The sequence below is a fragment of the Ambystoma mexicanum genome, chromosome 8, assembly GCF_040938575.1.
Source record: "Ambystoma mexicanum isolate Mex_15411 chromosome 8, UKY_AmexF1_1, whole genome shotgun sequence".
Classification (NCBI taxonomy): Eukaryota; Metazoa; Chordata; class Amphibia; order Caudata; family Ambystomatidae; genus Ambystoma; species Ambystoma mexicanum.
Window position 1 is genome coordinate 696,091,312 of NC_090929.1, and position 16,605 is coordinate 696,107,916.

The following is a 16,605-nucleotide window of genomic DNA, read 5'->3' on the forward strand; positions in this document are numbered from 1 at the left end:
ATTCTGTGACTCTAGGTGTTCTTTTTTCTCTCAAATTGTCGATGCTTAATCTAAGCATGACAGTGGGTTGTTGTAGTCATTCAACCCCTTGTTGCTCCACACTGCGTGCCATTCCTATCCATTTGACACAGATGAAGTCATACTGTGCTTTAGAAGAAAATGTATTTACAGCAGTTCTTCTTGAGATATCTCTCGTAAATGTTTCACAGATCTTTAATGTTCTGTGCGTTCTTCCTTACATCGGGCCGGATTAGGAGTTTGACTCTCTGGTAGGTTTTGGGTGGAAATGGGGTAACAGAAATACCCCCACTTTTACTGCACACCTAAAATCTTACTTAAAAAAGCGGAATAGGTCTGAGACCTGGTTTTCACAGTATGCCATTTTAGATTCTCAGACATGGGCCCATCCAAATACAAAGTCATGCACTCATAGAGAGTGCAAAACGTCAGTGAAGGGGCTGCCCCAAGTTATACAGCCAATTTTCCAGCTGAACCTCTTGAGGATACGCAAGTCCAGTCGACTGGCATTTTCTTAACAGGAATCTCTATAAGAAATGCTTTGTGACTAAATTTGATGATTCTCTGTAATTCACCAAATTGTGACAAGAAAACTGCTGCCATATCTTAAATCACCTTAAATTCAACTACGCTGATTTTTTGTGTGCAATTTCAACATCTGGTTTCATGACTTTCTAAGCTGTAAATACTGTGGCATGGTAAACAATCTACTCACAACTGGCCCTAAACCTTTGATTATTTGAGCAACACACACTCATTGGACAGTGCTGTGAGAAACCTAAAGGTGTCTCCCTAGCTAGTCCCAGGGGATGTGTCATCCAGATGGGCAGGACACGGCCATTACTATTGGATGCAGTTTTTGGGGATGGATCACCCGTATGGGGAGTCCTCGGGGAGTAGGGGTGGGACACCGATGTGTGAGAGGCGTTATCCCCCTTCTTGTAACACCTTTTCCCCATCCTACCACGTAGGACACTTGAAACATCTAACGCCATATTTTTCTGATACGAATACTTTTTGTTACTGTGATAGACAGCGGACTAATGTTAATGTTGGTTACCTCGCACACACTCGATTATCCTGTCAGTCACTGCCGAAGTGGTTCCAGGGCAGGGCTGGTGCATAGAGTGGACAGCTACGTTGAGAACGTTCTAATCCCTACCCGAATCCAGGAAGATGGCTCCAACGTGTAAGTCGGCAACTAAAACCCAGGTAGCAGACAAGGGGAAGAAGGTGAAAAACGAGTAGGAGCCTGACAACTTCCGCTCTTCCCTGGAAGCACTAAAATCAGCCCCTAAGAAGACTGACAGCCAAGGTGGATTCTGCTTGTCCCGTCGGTAACAGAGAGAGATAAAGGGTGAAGCGAGAAAGCACACGACGAGCACTGCAGACAGCACGACGAGACGGCTAATCCGACGTGGCAATTCAAGAGAAGGACAAAGGCGGCAGGAGGCGAGAGGGAGCGAGGAGAGGAGTGACCTTGCCCTTTTCGTCCCAGACCCACAGAACATTCGTGGAGGAGAGCCTAAGACCGCGGACAACAGCCCAATTGTCTTAGAGCAGATGCCGACGGTACACGGAGCATGTCGCCGTTGATAAGCGGGAGCGAGGGAAACTCCTGCTAGCAGCCTCGACTCCACTAAGGCAGAAAGCCAAGCGGTTCATCACAGCCGGTGAGTCGAGGGGAGAACTGATTAGAGCCAGGCTGTGTTGAATGACGAACGCAAAGTGGCAACTTTGAACTTAGTTTAATTAACTGGGAAAGAAATGTAAAAGTGCTAAGGGTTGACCAGCTGCTGAGGGAACCGGCACCACGTGGGTGTTGCTCCGAGAGACTCTACTAGAACCCCGTTTGAATTAAACTATAGAAAACAGAAGGCCGTAGGAGAGCCACCAGAAGAGGTCAAAGTGGTCATACTGGAGGTCTAGTAAAATCCTCATACAATCGAAAGACTTTGATCTACACATTTGAGAAAGTAAGGGAAGGGAAGCCTGCATGGTGAAGGTAAAAGGGATGTGAATCCCAAGAACATTGAGAGTCAAAGTGAATGTGAAATTGGAGAGACTGAACCCAGAAGAAGGATGCTAACGAAAAGGGGACAAAGTCTAAAGTCCCACAAAACAGGGTGTCGACAAAGGTAAACCCGAACAAGGAATGTGCACCGGAACCGTTTGAAAAGACATTGATATTTGTGAGCAAAGGGTCGGCACCCAGAAGAGGGGGACCCAGGGGTGAACTCGTCACCCAATGTGAACTGTGAAAGAGAACTTTGTGTTTGTTTTGTTATTGGATACATCAGGCCCTCGCAAGAGACTTTCAGGAGAAACGAGACTTGGCCATCAAAGGTTCTGATTGTTGCCATTGCAACAGTTAACTTATGCTAGGAAAGCTTGAGTGCGTGCTGTGCTCCAGACTCCCATCTTACCCCGTGCAGGGGAAGGTAGTCCCAGTTTGTCGCATCCTGACATTATTTACAAACACTTATTTCTATTTCTGAAAATTATCCCACACCCTTTTTTGTATTAGTTGTGAGGTTTGGCAATAGGTGTCTTAGTATAGGCCTCTTTGTTTTGACAACACCATTTTGACTGCCTTATTTTTCATTTGATGGTCAACGCATGTTGCCATCTTATATTTAGGTTTAGGTTTAATTTTTCCAACCTGCATGCAACATTCTATGTTCAATAAACACCCTTGAACTGTGATCACTTGTGTCTATCTGTACTATTGTCACCAGTAGATCATTTGTTTAGTGAAAAACTAACTAGTGCCCTTGCTAAAATCGCCCTTTTCGCTGCAAAAGGCACACAATCAGAAATATTGTTTGCACCCGAATTGAGTAAAGTTAAGCGTGACCTTAAGCAAAGGGAAAGCAAATGGCAATGTATGGAATTAGCACATGTGAACACAGTTAGTTATCAGAGACTCTACTCTAATGAAATGCAAAAACAACATCAAATTAAACGCTTATAAATGTGAAATTCTGCAGTCACAAATTCAACCAACCCGGTGGAAAATCAAACCCAAGAGGCATTTCACATCGTAAATCAATTTCATGCTATCCTTGCATCTAAACTATTATCATGTGCTTCTACTGACCTCTGTGACCCTCTTGCTAAATTCTTTTCCAATAAAATTTGACTTACAAATAAATTAAATGGCTTATTAGGAAACAACTCTTGCAAGAAGTTGCTCTTCATAAAAGGTTGCATTCTCACCTTTTGCCGAGTTTATACCGTAAAGGATTCTGCTTTAACAAAATGAACTCCTTCAAATATGTCATCAGGTCGCCTTCACCCACGACCCCTGCCCTCTAGACTGCTAAAAGTACTTATTACTGTGTTGAGCTCACATTTGTGATTCACCCAAAATGTGTCCTTACTCCCAGGCTAAGTACCAAAGGAATTGGAAAATGCAGTGGTAAACCACTCCTAGAGAATCCCTCCAGGCACCCAAGTGTTCCTTCAAACTTCAGACCCACACACCATTTGATCTACTCAGGAAAACGACCAGAACATTTTTTTTTGCTACTTAAATTTTAAAAATGTCTGAAATTCACCACCTGCCACCAAGACGTCGGGTAGTTTCTGCTCGGTTATGAGGCTGGAAATATCCATCCGGGTGCTTCATGGCCTATGAAGCTCAGCAAAGGCAAGCTACCTCTTACCCTATTAGATTTGCCAGCTACCTTCTATACAGTTGTCCATGCTCTCCTATGGGGTCACTTATATCAGCAAGATTTTCAAGGCAAGCATGTTCTGGAATTGGTTAAAATCCTACCTTAAAGATACCCACCGAAGACGTCAAAAACCTAGATGATAAAAATTATGCCACCTTTTTCCTATCCTTTCACTTAAATTCGTTGGCTAATGCTAACTTTTTACAACTTTCTTCTGAGATCATGACTATGGTCAAAGCATTGGCATCAAAGCTACACTATTGCAATGTGCTCTGTTTGGGTGACTCTCGGATTATTGAGCTGAAGAGAGTGGAGGACAATTGCAGCCAGACTTTTTTTGTAGTCTTGGCACAACATTTGTCTTCTGCCTTTTCTGGCTGAATTGGCTAACTGTTAGAGAACAAAACACAAGATGGTGAAGAGTACACAAGGTTCTTTATTCCAATAAGCCAGTTTTCCAAGCCAACAAACTAAAGTAGTTTATCTCCTCCAGTGGGGTGATAGCGTCCACAATTAATTTGCTCTCGATTCCAAAAGTCAACAAAATCAGGGCAGGACCTTCTCCTGGCAGGCTGTCATTTTGTGGAACTCTCCCCCCTAAACATCAGATCTTCATCCGATCTTCTGAAATTGTGAAAATCAATTAAAAACCTGTGCAAAGAAGTTGAGCACTAGGCTTGAAACTACTCTTGCGCTTCACTCTATTGTTATTTGCATTTGATTTTAGCAGCGGGGTCACGGATGGTTGGAGGCACAGCCCACACCTCCTTGAAATGTAGAACAGACGTGATCAGGAATAACTTGTGCCATTCGTTAAATAGATGGATATCTACAACACTGTTTTTCCAAAACCTGCAGTGGTTTTATTAGTGTGAAGAAGACATCCAGGGGAGCGTCACTGTACACTGCGACCACATCAGATGCACCAGTCCAACCAGGAGTAAGACTATCCAAGCCCAGGGGAAATCTCAGACGGGCACCAATCAATTTTGCTTTACCCCTGAAAAGGACCCTTGAGGTCGAAACATGTGTTGGGTTACGATTGAAGACTACATGTCTTCTTCACACTAATGAAACCACTACAGGTTTTGGAAAAACTGTTGCAGATATCCATCTCTAAAACAATCAAAAACCCTGCCTTTTCTGATTACTGATGGGCTCTTCTCACAATTCTCTTGCCCAGCTTTTTGGGCCACTATGTTTCTCAAACAATCTATTGTGCGCCAAGTGTTTTGTGCACTTTATAAACGTAATGAATAGAAATCCAACCATATCAAGACATGAAATAAAGGAAGAAATGGCTACAAAAGGCGCTTTATGAATGCCATATCTTATCATATCAAAGATCAACTTAGAGCAGATGTGTTTTATTTTTAAAGGGCTGATGGTGCAGACCCTATCTGCATTTCATAAGTGAATCACAAAGGCGGTGTCGAAGGCACAATGGCTGCAATCGCTTATTAGGGAATAGCTACAGGAGAGGAAATGTTAGGAACATCCAGAAAAAAAGACAGATTCCTTAGATTGGAGTTAAGTAGACAGAGCAGTGCCATTGAAATTGGGGCTGGGGCGGGACCACAATGAAAATCGGGCTTTAAACATCAACACATAGAGATATCTAAACTTTAAGCAATTGGAAAAGGGCAACTATGTTTTCCGTCTAAGAAACTGCAGCTGTTTCCGCGTGTCTGCACAGCTACCATGCACCGATTGTCAGGCTTGCAATTTATAGGTACAAAGCAATTGAAATGGAGCAGTACAAATAAGAGCGAAATGGATCATGGTTCCTTTCTACTGACCCAACTCCAGAGCAAGGGTTTCCGTTTGTACGATTTTAAAGTTCACTCTTCGACACATCGAGCAGTCAGAAGCACAAGGCCACATTGTCCTAGAAAAACAGCTCAGATGGTGAAGAGAAAGGGAGTCCAAACTTCTGAGAATCCAAACATACAATAAGGCAGTCGTCTGCAACCTGCAGCTCTCCAGATCTTCTGGACTACAACCAGTATGGGCCCTCACCATTGCCTACTGGCTAGGTCTGATGGGAGTTGTAGTCCAAGACATCTGGAGCTCCAAATGTTACAGACTCCTGCAGTAAGTAGACACTGGGAGGCCTAACTTAATGTCACCACACCCAGGAACTTTTTTGTGATCTCAATACACCCCCGTGCCAAACCCCCTCCCACCCACCATGCCCAAATGAATATCCCATGAGGAGCACTTTGCCCCCTCTGGCGCGAAAACCTGGACATGCTACTGATGAGGAGTAAGAATGTTTCTCAGGGCAGATACTTGTGGAAAGGGGAGGTGCTTACAAGAACCCATCCATATTCTGATGTCGAGATTGGATGTTTCACAATGAGACACGCCATTGGTTAACACTGACATTGTTTCTGTGACTTTAAGGATTCTACAGACAGAAAGTGACGCAGTTCTCCTTTTGAACATGAGTGCTTGGCAAAGGATGCTATGACTTGCTCCACCTTTGTGCCTTACCACTCGGTAACTTCCAGTATGGTGGTAGTAGGAAGAAAGTGGCGGTATTTAGCTATACCACGAAAAATGGTGCGGGGGGTCAGGACAAGAAGATTCCGGTGTTTGTCCTTAAAATTTGCGTGGGACACTTTACATCAACACCTAAAGATAGGCGACCCATCTTCAAGTTTTACAAATACGGATTGCTTCCATAGTGCACAGGCCCAAACTGAATTGTTTCAAGGCTCTATCAATGGGTAGTATTAGCAGTTCATCAATCCCAAAAGCAGAGTTGGCCCAAGCGAGATAAAAACCTATACACCAAACTATGTTACTTGTACTAGTGTCATGCGCCCTTGTCGTGGAGAAGAAAAGGAAGACCAAACAATGCCTCTTATTCTCCAAATTGTAAGCTTTGAATTTTTAATTGTATATAGATTCAAGGCGTGCCCTTTGCGATTACACCTGTTTCTTCCTTTTCTTCTCCACGACAAGGGCGCATGACACTAGTACAAGTAACATAGTTTGTTGTATTCTTTATTCAAACGGAGTAAGGGAGCCAAGGAAACTCAGTTGTTACACAGTCATGCGACCGTGACTTGTGAGTCATCAATTATTCAGGAAAGGGCCCGGAGGTCCACCTGGAAGGGAACCCAACAAAATAGGCTCCTCACTCACAAAAAGAGATAAAAACCTAGGTTCTGCATAACTCTACTGCAGGGTCTCAACACTATGAGCTATTTTCCTTTTATTACCACACTTAAACATGTTGCCAAATGGCTATTTCAAATTGGCTTAACGTGTGGTCCAGACTTACTCTAAAAGCATTAGTCTACTCAAACAAAATATATGTGCATCTACCGCCGAAGAGGTCAGCGGTCATGGCTCATGAAACATAACCAACTCCTCGTGATTACATCTGCATGTGCATGCATCTAGCTTGCCATCTCTCTGCTCTGCATGCATGGGCGTAATTTTAGGGGGGGCAGGGGTGTTTGTCCCGCCCCCCCCCCAACTTTCATGGCACACCATTGTGTTCCCATTTATTTGGCTGGGGAACCTATCCTTCAGATGTCATGCCCCCCCCGCCAATATTTTCAGCAAAGTTACTCCACTGGGGATGGTAAAAGATGGGTGGGGACCATTTCAAAATTATGTTGGGGGAGGAGGGGCTTGCTGCAGCTGCAAAACCAGTCTGCAAATGTTAATGACAAAAATGCAATCGGCTGGTGCACTTTAAGGTATTCCAACGCAGCATGGCAGTGGGAAAACGATACATGTGCTTTTGGGGGCACGGGAAGGTGCAGTTTTGTGTCCCAAGGAATGGGACGAATGAATTCAAGGCAACACAGGTAAAGGACTTTGGTTGGGGAGGCAACTGTGTGGTGCAAAGGGTTTAATGCAGAGCACCTTTCGTACAAAAATTCCAAAGAGTGATGTCCTTGATTATCATCATTAAGGTTGTATTACACTAGCCCACCTTGAAATGCATCACTCTCCAACCATATTCGCTGCCCCGCTCCAAACACCAACAAGCGGCTGTGTGATTACTGAACACCTTTTGGAGGGGTCTGTCTTTGGGCAGGAAGTGCACGTTTGAAGTTACACAGTCTGTAGTCTGCGAAACACAGATGTCCTCCCCCCTTATATCAACCACAGCTTCGATCTTCATTCTGTGCTGTGCTCCTCCCCGCCCCCAACAGGGACACACTATCACCGAAATGTCAGGGGTAGCAGAAGTGATGTCACATGACCTCTGATAACAACACAGGAAGTCATTTGACCCCACCCCAAAGTTACATCACAGGAAGCGACTTTTTCCCCTTGACAAAAGAGAAAGTGACATCACATACACTTCATGAACAATATGGTTACGATATCTGTAACGTGACATACATTTCATGTATCACCATATGTATCTTTACTATCAGTGTGTATAGACCCATATTACCAAATTACTGTGAATGCAAGCAGATGTCCAAGGCTAAATGATAATAATGTGTTATTATATTGCACTTATACGCTTTATTTAGAACAAATATACATACAACATCACCCAACCTGCGTTTGTACTCATTTATCAACCTCAGAAGGATGAAAGGCTGAGTTGGCCTTGCCGGGATTTGAACCTGCCGATCACACACACATTGCTGCAGCAAGTGCTCAATCCACTGAGCTAGCTTATCGGCTATAGCTATCTTCCCAGCTGTAGTCAAATGATTAGTTGCATCTCTGAATGTTCTCAAAGTCAGAGAGCAAATTAATGACACTCTGTAGTGGATACCATTCGACTGGTAACAGATTTAACAGCAGGCCAGTTCATTTGCAGGTCTCATGCAAAGTTGCCACATGACAAGCCTGCATGGATCGACTTTTCAAGCTTCAGAGGTTGGCCTTACACGGCATGCCGTACTCAGGGCACACATTACCTCATACATGCAAACAAACATCCTGAACAGCATGCAATGGAGATAGGAAATATAGACACATTACAGCAAGGCATTCATTGTGGCACAACGAAATCAAGGGCCACTTTATGTGCGATGGTCAAACATTTCTACACTGTACACAAGTTTTTAGGGACAGGGATTTGGTCAATTGACCGAGGACACCGGAATGGAATATCTTGAGATGATTGTAACAGACACAACAGCAGAAAAAAAAACACACTTGGAAAAAACCCAATACATAGTCCTAAATGGATGCTTATTCTACTCTAAATGCTTTTTAAGTTTTTGTCTGCATTGCGAATTTGAGGTGTATAAGAACAATCTAAATCAGCGACTAAGCACCTGAGGTGTGTCTGAAATAAGCCTTTAATGAGTCTAGCAACTATTGCATAGAATTCCAGAAAGACACATTATTTTTTATTCCTATTCCTTCTTATTTAGGGTCACGGCTCAAAGTGGTACACTTGTGGAACCCCCTGTTTTTTTTAAGAGGAAGAGAGACAGCCACACCAGAAACAAGAGCCACATGGTGCTGGCCACAGCTCAGGAGCTTTCATAAAACATTTTTTTTTTTAAATGAGGTAGCAAGAGAGACCACAGGGGTAGCAAGGAAGACCTCAGGGGTCGTATTTGCGACCCCGGGCGACCCCCAAATGACGCACAGGTCAATAGAATGTTCAAAAGCATGCAATATACGCTAAATAAAGTGCCAGTTACTAATGGTTATGGAAGCAACTTTTGCATCCAACTCAGAATAAGCCAGAGATGGCCCAGACCCGTAGGCTTTGGGCATCGGTATCCGCCAGGTTGCACACACATCTCTGCAGAAGGCAACCAACCAACCAACTCAACAACCTTGGGGTCTGTCTGGGTCTTTTCACTTCTCACCCCCTGAAACTTCTTCCAACCGTTCCCAAGCATTGTACTGCTCAGCCTTCCCAATCCCTGACCAGTGCAGTGCTACGAAGTGGCAGCAGGAGCCAGCATGTGCTATTCACGAAACATGCATATGCAATCATCAGAAGCTGCTACCTTCAGCTTGCAGAGCGGTATGCGCTCACACGCCAATTAGATATAATAATAATAATTTAGCATTTATATAGTGCTACGAACCCTCAGGTATCTGGGTGCTGCTTATTAACACATGGTGTGTGGTGCTCATTTAATCGACCTCAGAAGGATGAAAGGCTGAGTTTGCCCTGCTCGGATTCGAACCTGCGTCAGCAGGTTCTGCACAGATGTCAAAGCGAGCGCTCTACTCGCTGTGCTATCGGACCGGCTATATCTCACTAGCTGGACGATGACGTACATAGGAAGAGTCAGACACCTCGACGTGCACAAGTAAACAGGCACACCAGTTCTGAAACGTGAAGCTCTACACCGCAGCCAAAAGTGTTACCACTTTTTAAAGCCATGAAACAACGCAAAATTGGAGGGCGTACACAATGTTCCGCGGGGCGAGACCAGAAGGGCTTCTCCTGCACGAAAGAAAAGCCACGTCTGCCCCATCCAACATCATAAATGCATGCCAACGTGTGAGAAAGCACAACAGGAGAGTATGCAGCAGAAAGTGAGGAGGGGCGGAGTTTCACCAATAACTTTACAAAGGGAGCATGCAACTTTAGAAGAAAAAAGTTAAAAACCTAAAAGGTACAGAAATATCAACAGCCTTGATTTACAAAAGAAGGCTCCCTGGTGAACAGGGAGAGTTGGCATGCGCGTGCAAGCAAGTGCCGAAGCGTTCGATGCGCGAGAGAGTGGGCACATGTGGCACGAATCTCCCATTCCGAGAATAGTCGGACAGCTGAGGAGGGACTGAAAACAAAAGCCGGACACAGCTGAACTTCTCCCTCCGCTGCCCCGCTCCCGGGTTCTTTCCCCGCCCCACTTACCCCTTCTGCCAGCCCTGCCCCTGGAGGCGGTCAGGGCAGTGGTACCTGGAGCCCAGCTGCCTCGGCGCTCAGGCAGCCTCCTCTCCACTCGCAGCGCGCAGGGGCTCAGGGGGGCAGCCTCCACAGCATCCTCCGCACGGAAACGAGCCGAGTGAAAACAAAAACATCCAGGTTCTGAGAGGGAAGGGGGTTGGGATCCCCAGCTCAGGTCAGCCGGACGGCAGCACGCTGGCGGCACTTCTGCGGCCGGTGCTGCCTGTGTGGAAAGGGCTGCTGCACCGGAGCAGCAACACTCAGCAGTGGCCGACTGAGAGCCAAAGGATGTGAGGGCGGGGCTTGCTTGCTGACAGAGGGCGCGAGGCAGCTCCATCCTCTGCCATTCAAGGACTTGGGAATCCTGGCAACAGGCGGAGAGCACTGGCACAGCGGCATGGAACACAGCTGCCCCCCCCCCCCCACACACACACACGCACGAATCCCACATGCGCATAAGAAAACACCACTAGAACGGGCTCAACCTACAAACACCCCCCTCACAGGGTCAAACACCAAAGCGAAAAAGGCCATTGGTACACACCACAAAAACCTGAAGGAAACACCACTGGGACAAGGGCAAATACAACAAATACCACAGGAGCACACGCACAGTACAAGACATGGAACACATTACAGGGCTCACTCCAGACAACACACATCTAAGTCCCGCCAGCACATGGGGCAACAGAGGATCACATTAACGGCAGCAAACATTGCAGACAGAGAAGCTCTTTAGGGCAGCAGAAACACGTGTAAAGCAGCACAAGCACAAAAGGTCACAGCAGCATGCACTGGATTCACAACAACGGTGTCACAGCACAGATACATGGCAGCAGCACACCACCTGCACATAAACAAAGGGGCATTTAGGATGCACCACCTGCACAGCAGCCACATTCCACTTTCTGCAGGCTGTATACGTTAGCACACTCCTCCCTCACACTGACAAGACAGATCAATTCTATCTCATCCGCCACTGCTTACACCTGTAAGCTCATCAATGCCAGCAGACCTTACCTCTCACCATCCAACTGCACCACCTTAGCCAGAGCGCTAGTCCTCTCCAAAGTCAACTACTGCAATGCTCTATACTTGGCACCAGTCAGAAAAACATTAACAAACTACAAGTCATACAAAACAACGCCTTGCGAGCAGCCCTGAACATACCTAAACATGAACACATTTCGGACGCCAGACGCTCCTGCCATTGGCTATCCATACCACAAAGAATTTAATATAAAACCATCTCACTCACACACAAATGCCTAGCTAACCAAGCACCCAGATAACTATCCGACAACCTCACTCTCCACACCCCAGTGCACCCTACCAGATCAGCTCAAACGCACTGCTTAAATATCCCAAGATTTAAGCTCCAAAAAGCAGGTGGCTCTAGCTTCCCCGTGCTTGCCTCCAAACTCTGGAATTCACTTCCACTCGAGCTGAGATCAGAACCGTCCTTTCACAGATTTAGACACAACACCAAAACATGGCTTCTATCCAAAGAAACGTAAACTGCCTAGCCCTACCTTACTAGCATGCACCAAGACTGTAAATTTGTAAATATGTAAATCGGTCTGTACATTACCTCTAACTGCGTGATAATGTCCCAAATGTATTGCTCTCATCCACCTTGACCATGCTATACCATATATGTAACTATCTGTAATTGAAACTGATTGACAACTCCCTTAATCTCTGTTACTGGTCCCCTAAGAATATATTTTATCATATTGTACTGTTGTATTAATCTTGTTGTATTCTTCGCAAGCGCCTGGATGCCCCAGGGCCAGGCGGCACTATACAAATAATAAACTAAACTAAACACACATCACAGCCAAAGCATCACACACTGCAGGTCAAAGCAGTGCAGTGGCATAGACAGGGTAGGGCCTGAGCGGGCAAGGCCAACCCAAAATCTGTAAATGCCCACTCAACAGCGCTATGTGGCCATTTACATATATTAATGTCACTGCGGTGGGCCCAACTACATTAGCTTCATGCCGCACTTGTTAGACACTCCCGACGACGCACTTCACAGAAGCACACATCAGCCCTGTGGTGAGGTTTCCTACCTTTACGTGTACGCAGTGGGTGAGGTGGTTGCCACCCACGGCATGATGCATGGCCTGGAAGAGGCACACGATGGATCTCCTGAAACGCCCTACAGGTCCTGGCAGGGAACAGTCACATGATCCATCTATCTAAATCCAATGTCCCTTTAATAAATACCCCCACGGTATCCAGAACCCACACCCTCCATTTATGGTCAACTTTGGAGATAGAAAAAGAAAATTGTTACTCAGAAAACATTCCTGTAAGCAATACCGCACTCAGCCAAATGGAACATGCAGGAAAATGCACAATGAAAGTCATTCACATGTAGGAAACAGATTTTTTTTTGATAGACAGTTTTAGTGTAAAAGTAAAGTATTGGCTCTAAATAGAGATAGCAATTTTAAGAAACAATTTTACAAATAATGTAACCAAATATTAATCAATTTGTGAAAATTCAACAAATTAAGAAAAAACGTCACAAATATTGTGAAGTCAATATTGTTAAATCTCTCAACTAAATACATTGCCCTTCATAGGGAATACAAAAACGTTAGATGTCCCGTGGTTGTTTCAATATATTTATGAGGCTCTCAACACGTTTTGGATTTTTTCCCCTTCTTCAGGAGTGAGATATTAACTTCCCCTTTAATAATTCTAAAGAGTACACATGTATTAAATATACTTACTTTACTGTACCGTTAAAGAAAAAGGGGTACATGGAATTCTTAAAATCTTCTACTTCTGATCTCAGAGGTTAGTGATTGTTAAGTGCTTCATACAGAAAAGGCTAAGATCACCCAAAAATGATTACCAAATGCACCAATGTTTGCAGAAGTTACCAGAAAGAGAAATTATATGAAAATGTACATTTACATGTCTACTATGTCAAAAGTATAACAATGTGATCAAAGGAAATAAGATTAGTCATCCATATACGGATAAGACTATTTACCTGAGAGATTATTGAACATGGAACTCTAGCAACATAGTATATGCAATCAGATGACCTTGCAGCCTATACTACGTAGGAGTAACCATATGTAAAGCACAAACTCACAGGTCAGAACACAAGTCTAATATTTGGACACACAGCCCTAAATCACCTATTGACATTCGTTACACAGAAAAGGGCCACTCGGTTTCCCAGATCCAATTTACCATACTTGAATGTGTAAAAATACCCAAGCGAGGGGGGATGCCACAAAGAGATATGTACTTGGTACAGAAATTGTCTGCATTCTTTACCAAATGACTCACTTTCAAATGCAATCTTGGTTGCTTTTTTGTAAACTATTGTTATTTGCAATGACTATGACATATACTGTACATACCATTATGTGTTTGATAAGACTAACAAGGTTTATATGCAATGCTTTCAAAGTTAGCACTTTTTTACTTTCACAATGCCAATGTACTTGGGACTTGAGATATATTTATGACAGTGTAATACCATGGACCTATTGTGATTAGAATACATTGCATGTTAAATGTCCCTAAAAAAGTTGGAGTGTTTTTTTAATAACCCATTGACTTAAGCTTTTAATCAGTGGTGGAGTTTACCACTTCATTTAAGTTCCAGTTCCAAATATATAGGATACTTGTAAGCAATTTAAATACCATCATAATTGTGTTTGAGGATATAATATACATTTCCTCATTTTTCCTGTCCTTGAACTGAATAGAAATGTTACACTTCATTATATATTGAACTGTTAAAAAGTTATTTTATTTGATTACTGAGCGATATATATTGTGGACACCTTAAGATGGTGTCCTTTTACTAACTTTAAACAACCATGACCCCTGGTCTAGTTATTGAAAACCACATCACTATATAGTAAATGTAGGGTTTTGCCACGTTTTTTGAAGTTTGCAGACAAAGGTTTCTTATCCTGCTCCTTGCCCCTTGAATTAACAAGATACCGGTGAGTGAAATGTCTGCATTAAATTATGAAATACTAGTATTTGCATACTGAGAAGGTAGATTTATATATTTTTTACAATTACACTTGCAATTACAGATGCTAAAACACCAACACCATGAAGGAGAACACTGTGGCCTTTTCTGTGTGAAATACTTAATCCTTCTACTTCTGATCTCAAAGGATATTTATTCGTTAAGTATTGCATGTACCCCTTTTTCTTTGTAACAGTACAGTGAAGTTATTATAGTTAATACATTTTTACTCTTTAGATTTATTAAAGGGGAGGTTAATATCTCGCTCCTGAAGAAGGGAAAAAGCCCGAAACTAGCTGAGAGCCTCACAAATATCTTGAAACAGCTCCAGGACAGCTAACATTTATGTATTTACTACGATGGTTAAAGTTGTAAAATTGCAGGGTTTGTAAAATCCTCGGGGGGAGCCTTTTCCCTGTGAGGCTTCGGAGGTGAGCCCATTACACAATACCCTGCCTAGGGGTAGAGGCAAGCGGGACGTCACTGGAAGAGACTCCCCAGTGGGGACAAGGACTCCCATTGCGATGAGGAACTCCCAAGCTAACCCACCTATAACACATCTCTACTGCCACCTACCAGAAGAAAACATGAAGATCAAGCAGATATTTGTAATTGTCATGTAGAATCCTGGAGTAAATCTGAAACAGGCTATCGATCAGTACTGAGACAAAGAAAACCACTTGAGTAATACTGAGCACGAGCATGACAGAGAAGATGGACTTTGGCGCTCCTATCGGGACGTCACATGGCCACGTCATAAGTTGGAGAGGAGGAGACCTGGGAGTGAGAGAAGCCTGTGAGAGCTGAGCTGAAGGAGGCAGTGACACACAGCTTCAGGTGCAGAGAAGAAGCTGGAGTGCAAGGCTGGATATCTTACGCTCAAGAGAACTTGAGATAGGAGAAGCCAAAGGACTGATAGAAGGCCCAGAGTGACTTGAGAAGTGGTGGCATGACCGAAGCTATGTGGACTTGGGAGCCACTTACATGAAGGCATCATGAAGTGTGCCAAAAGAAGAGGAAATGACAAACCAACAATCCAACCTGACATCCATTGAAGAGGGCCCTGTGCAGACTGCAAGCCCAGTGATGCGATCTCTGAGGCCGAAAGGATAACAGGGAGAGTGGGATACCCGGTGGGGAACTGAAAATAACAAGTGGAACATCCATACAAACTTGTTCCAGTTAGGATAATGCATGGGAAGTACCCCATGAGAGTGACAATCATTACTGAAACAATCAGACCCATCCCAGTAATTATCAAGTGTTGGAAAGGAGTTAAATCATTACTGGAACACTCATACTCGTCCCAGTAATTACCAAGTGTTGAGAAAGAGTGAGAGTCCCTATTGGAATAGTCCTACGTGGCCAAACCAGGAAAAGAAATCTGACATGAGTAAACAAAAAGTCTCAGGTATAATGAACAAGGAAAGAATGGAATATCCCCTAGGAAGGAGGGTAACAGAAACAACAAAGGTCACAAGAGAGAAGAATAAAGCAGAGAGGAGGGGACCAACCTGTAAAAGACACTGTTGAAGTGCCCAATATCTGAAATATATGATTTGAGAAAAATAGTTACCAACAACTACCTACAAGTACTTTACTAAAGAGAACTTTCTGAGAACCGGGCCACAGGAGAAGGGAGTCCTTCTCCTGCACCTTAATTGTTTTGGTAGTGCTGGGACAGATGAGATTAATTTGGACAGAGGACAGATCTTCCTTTGCACTCAATGACAGCTGATGAGCACTCTATTTAGTTTTTGTTAGGAGGGGAAAATCCATAGTTTAGGGCAAGGCAGGAGTTTTTACTTTTCTTTTAATAAAGCACATCTAAAGATGGAAAACCAGATTCCTCGTCTCTGGCTTCCTGCCCCTTCGGTTAAACCCCTCGTTTTGTCGCTCTCCTTCGCCTGGTTCACCATAGCCCTGGAGGAACTGCTCCATCTCATGTACCGCCTAGCTCAAAGTGTGTCTCAGTGTTCCATCTTTTAACCATGTGGGGAGAGTTAATAGGTATTAGATGTGCGTGATTAAAGTCAAGT

The 16,605-nt window shown here is 44.0% G+C and overlaps 1 protein-coding gene across 2 annotated transcripts in view; it reads right to left on the reverse strand.

Moving 5' to 3' along the window:
• PALD1 (phosphatase domain containing paladin 1) overlaps positions 1-16,605 on the reverse strand; it is a 1,254,976-nt gene that overhangs the window by 973,474 nt on the left and 264,897 nt on the right. The window contains exon 1 of one of the 2 annotated variants that reach the window (XM_069610501.1): positions 10,516-10,634. The exons of the other annotated variant lie outside the window; for it this stretch is intronic. The gene's annotated coding sequence lies outside the window, so the exon portion shown is untranslated. Of the gene's footprint in view, positions 1-10,515; positions 10,635-16,605 lie in introns of those variants that run through there. 2 annotated transcript variants of the gene reach the window in all.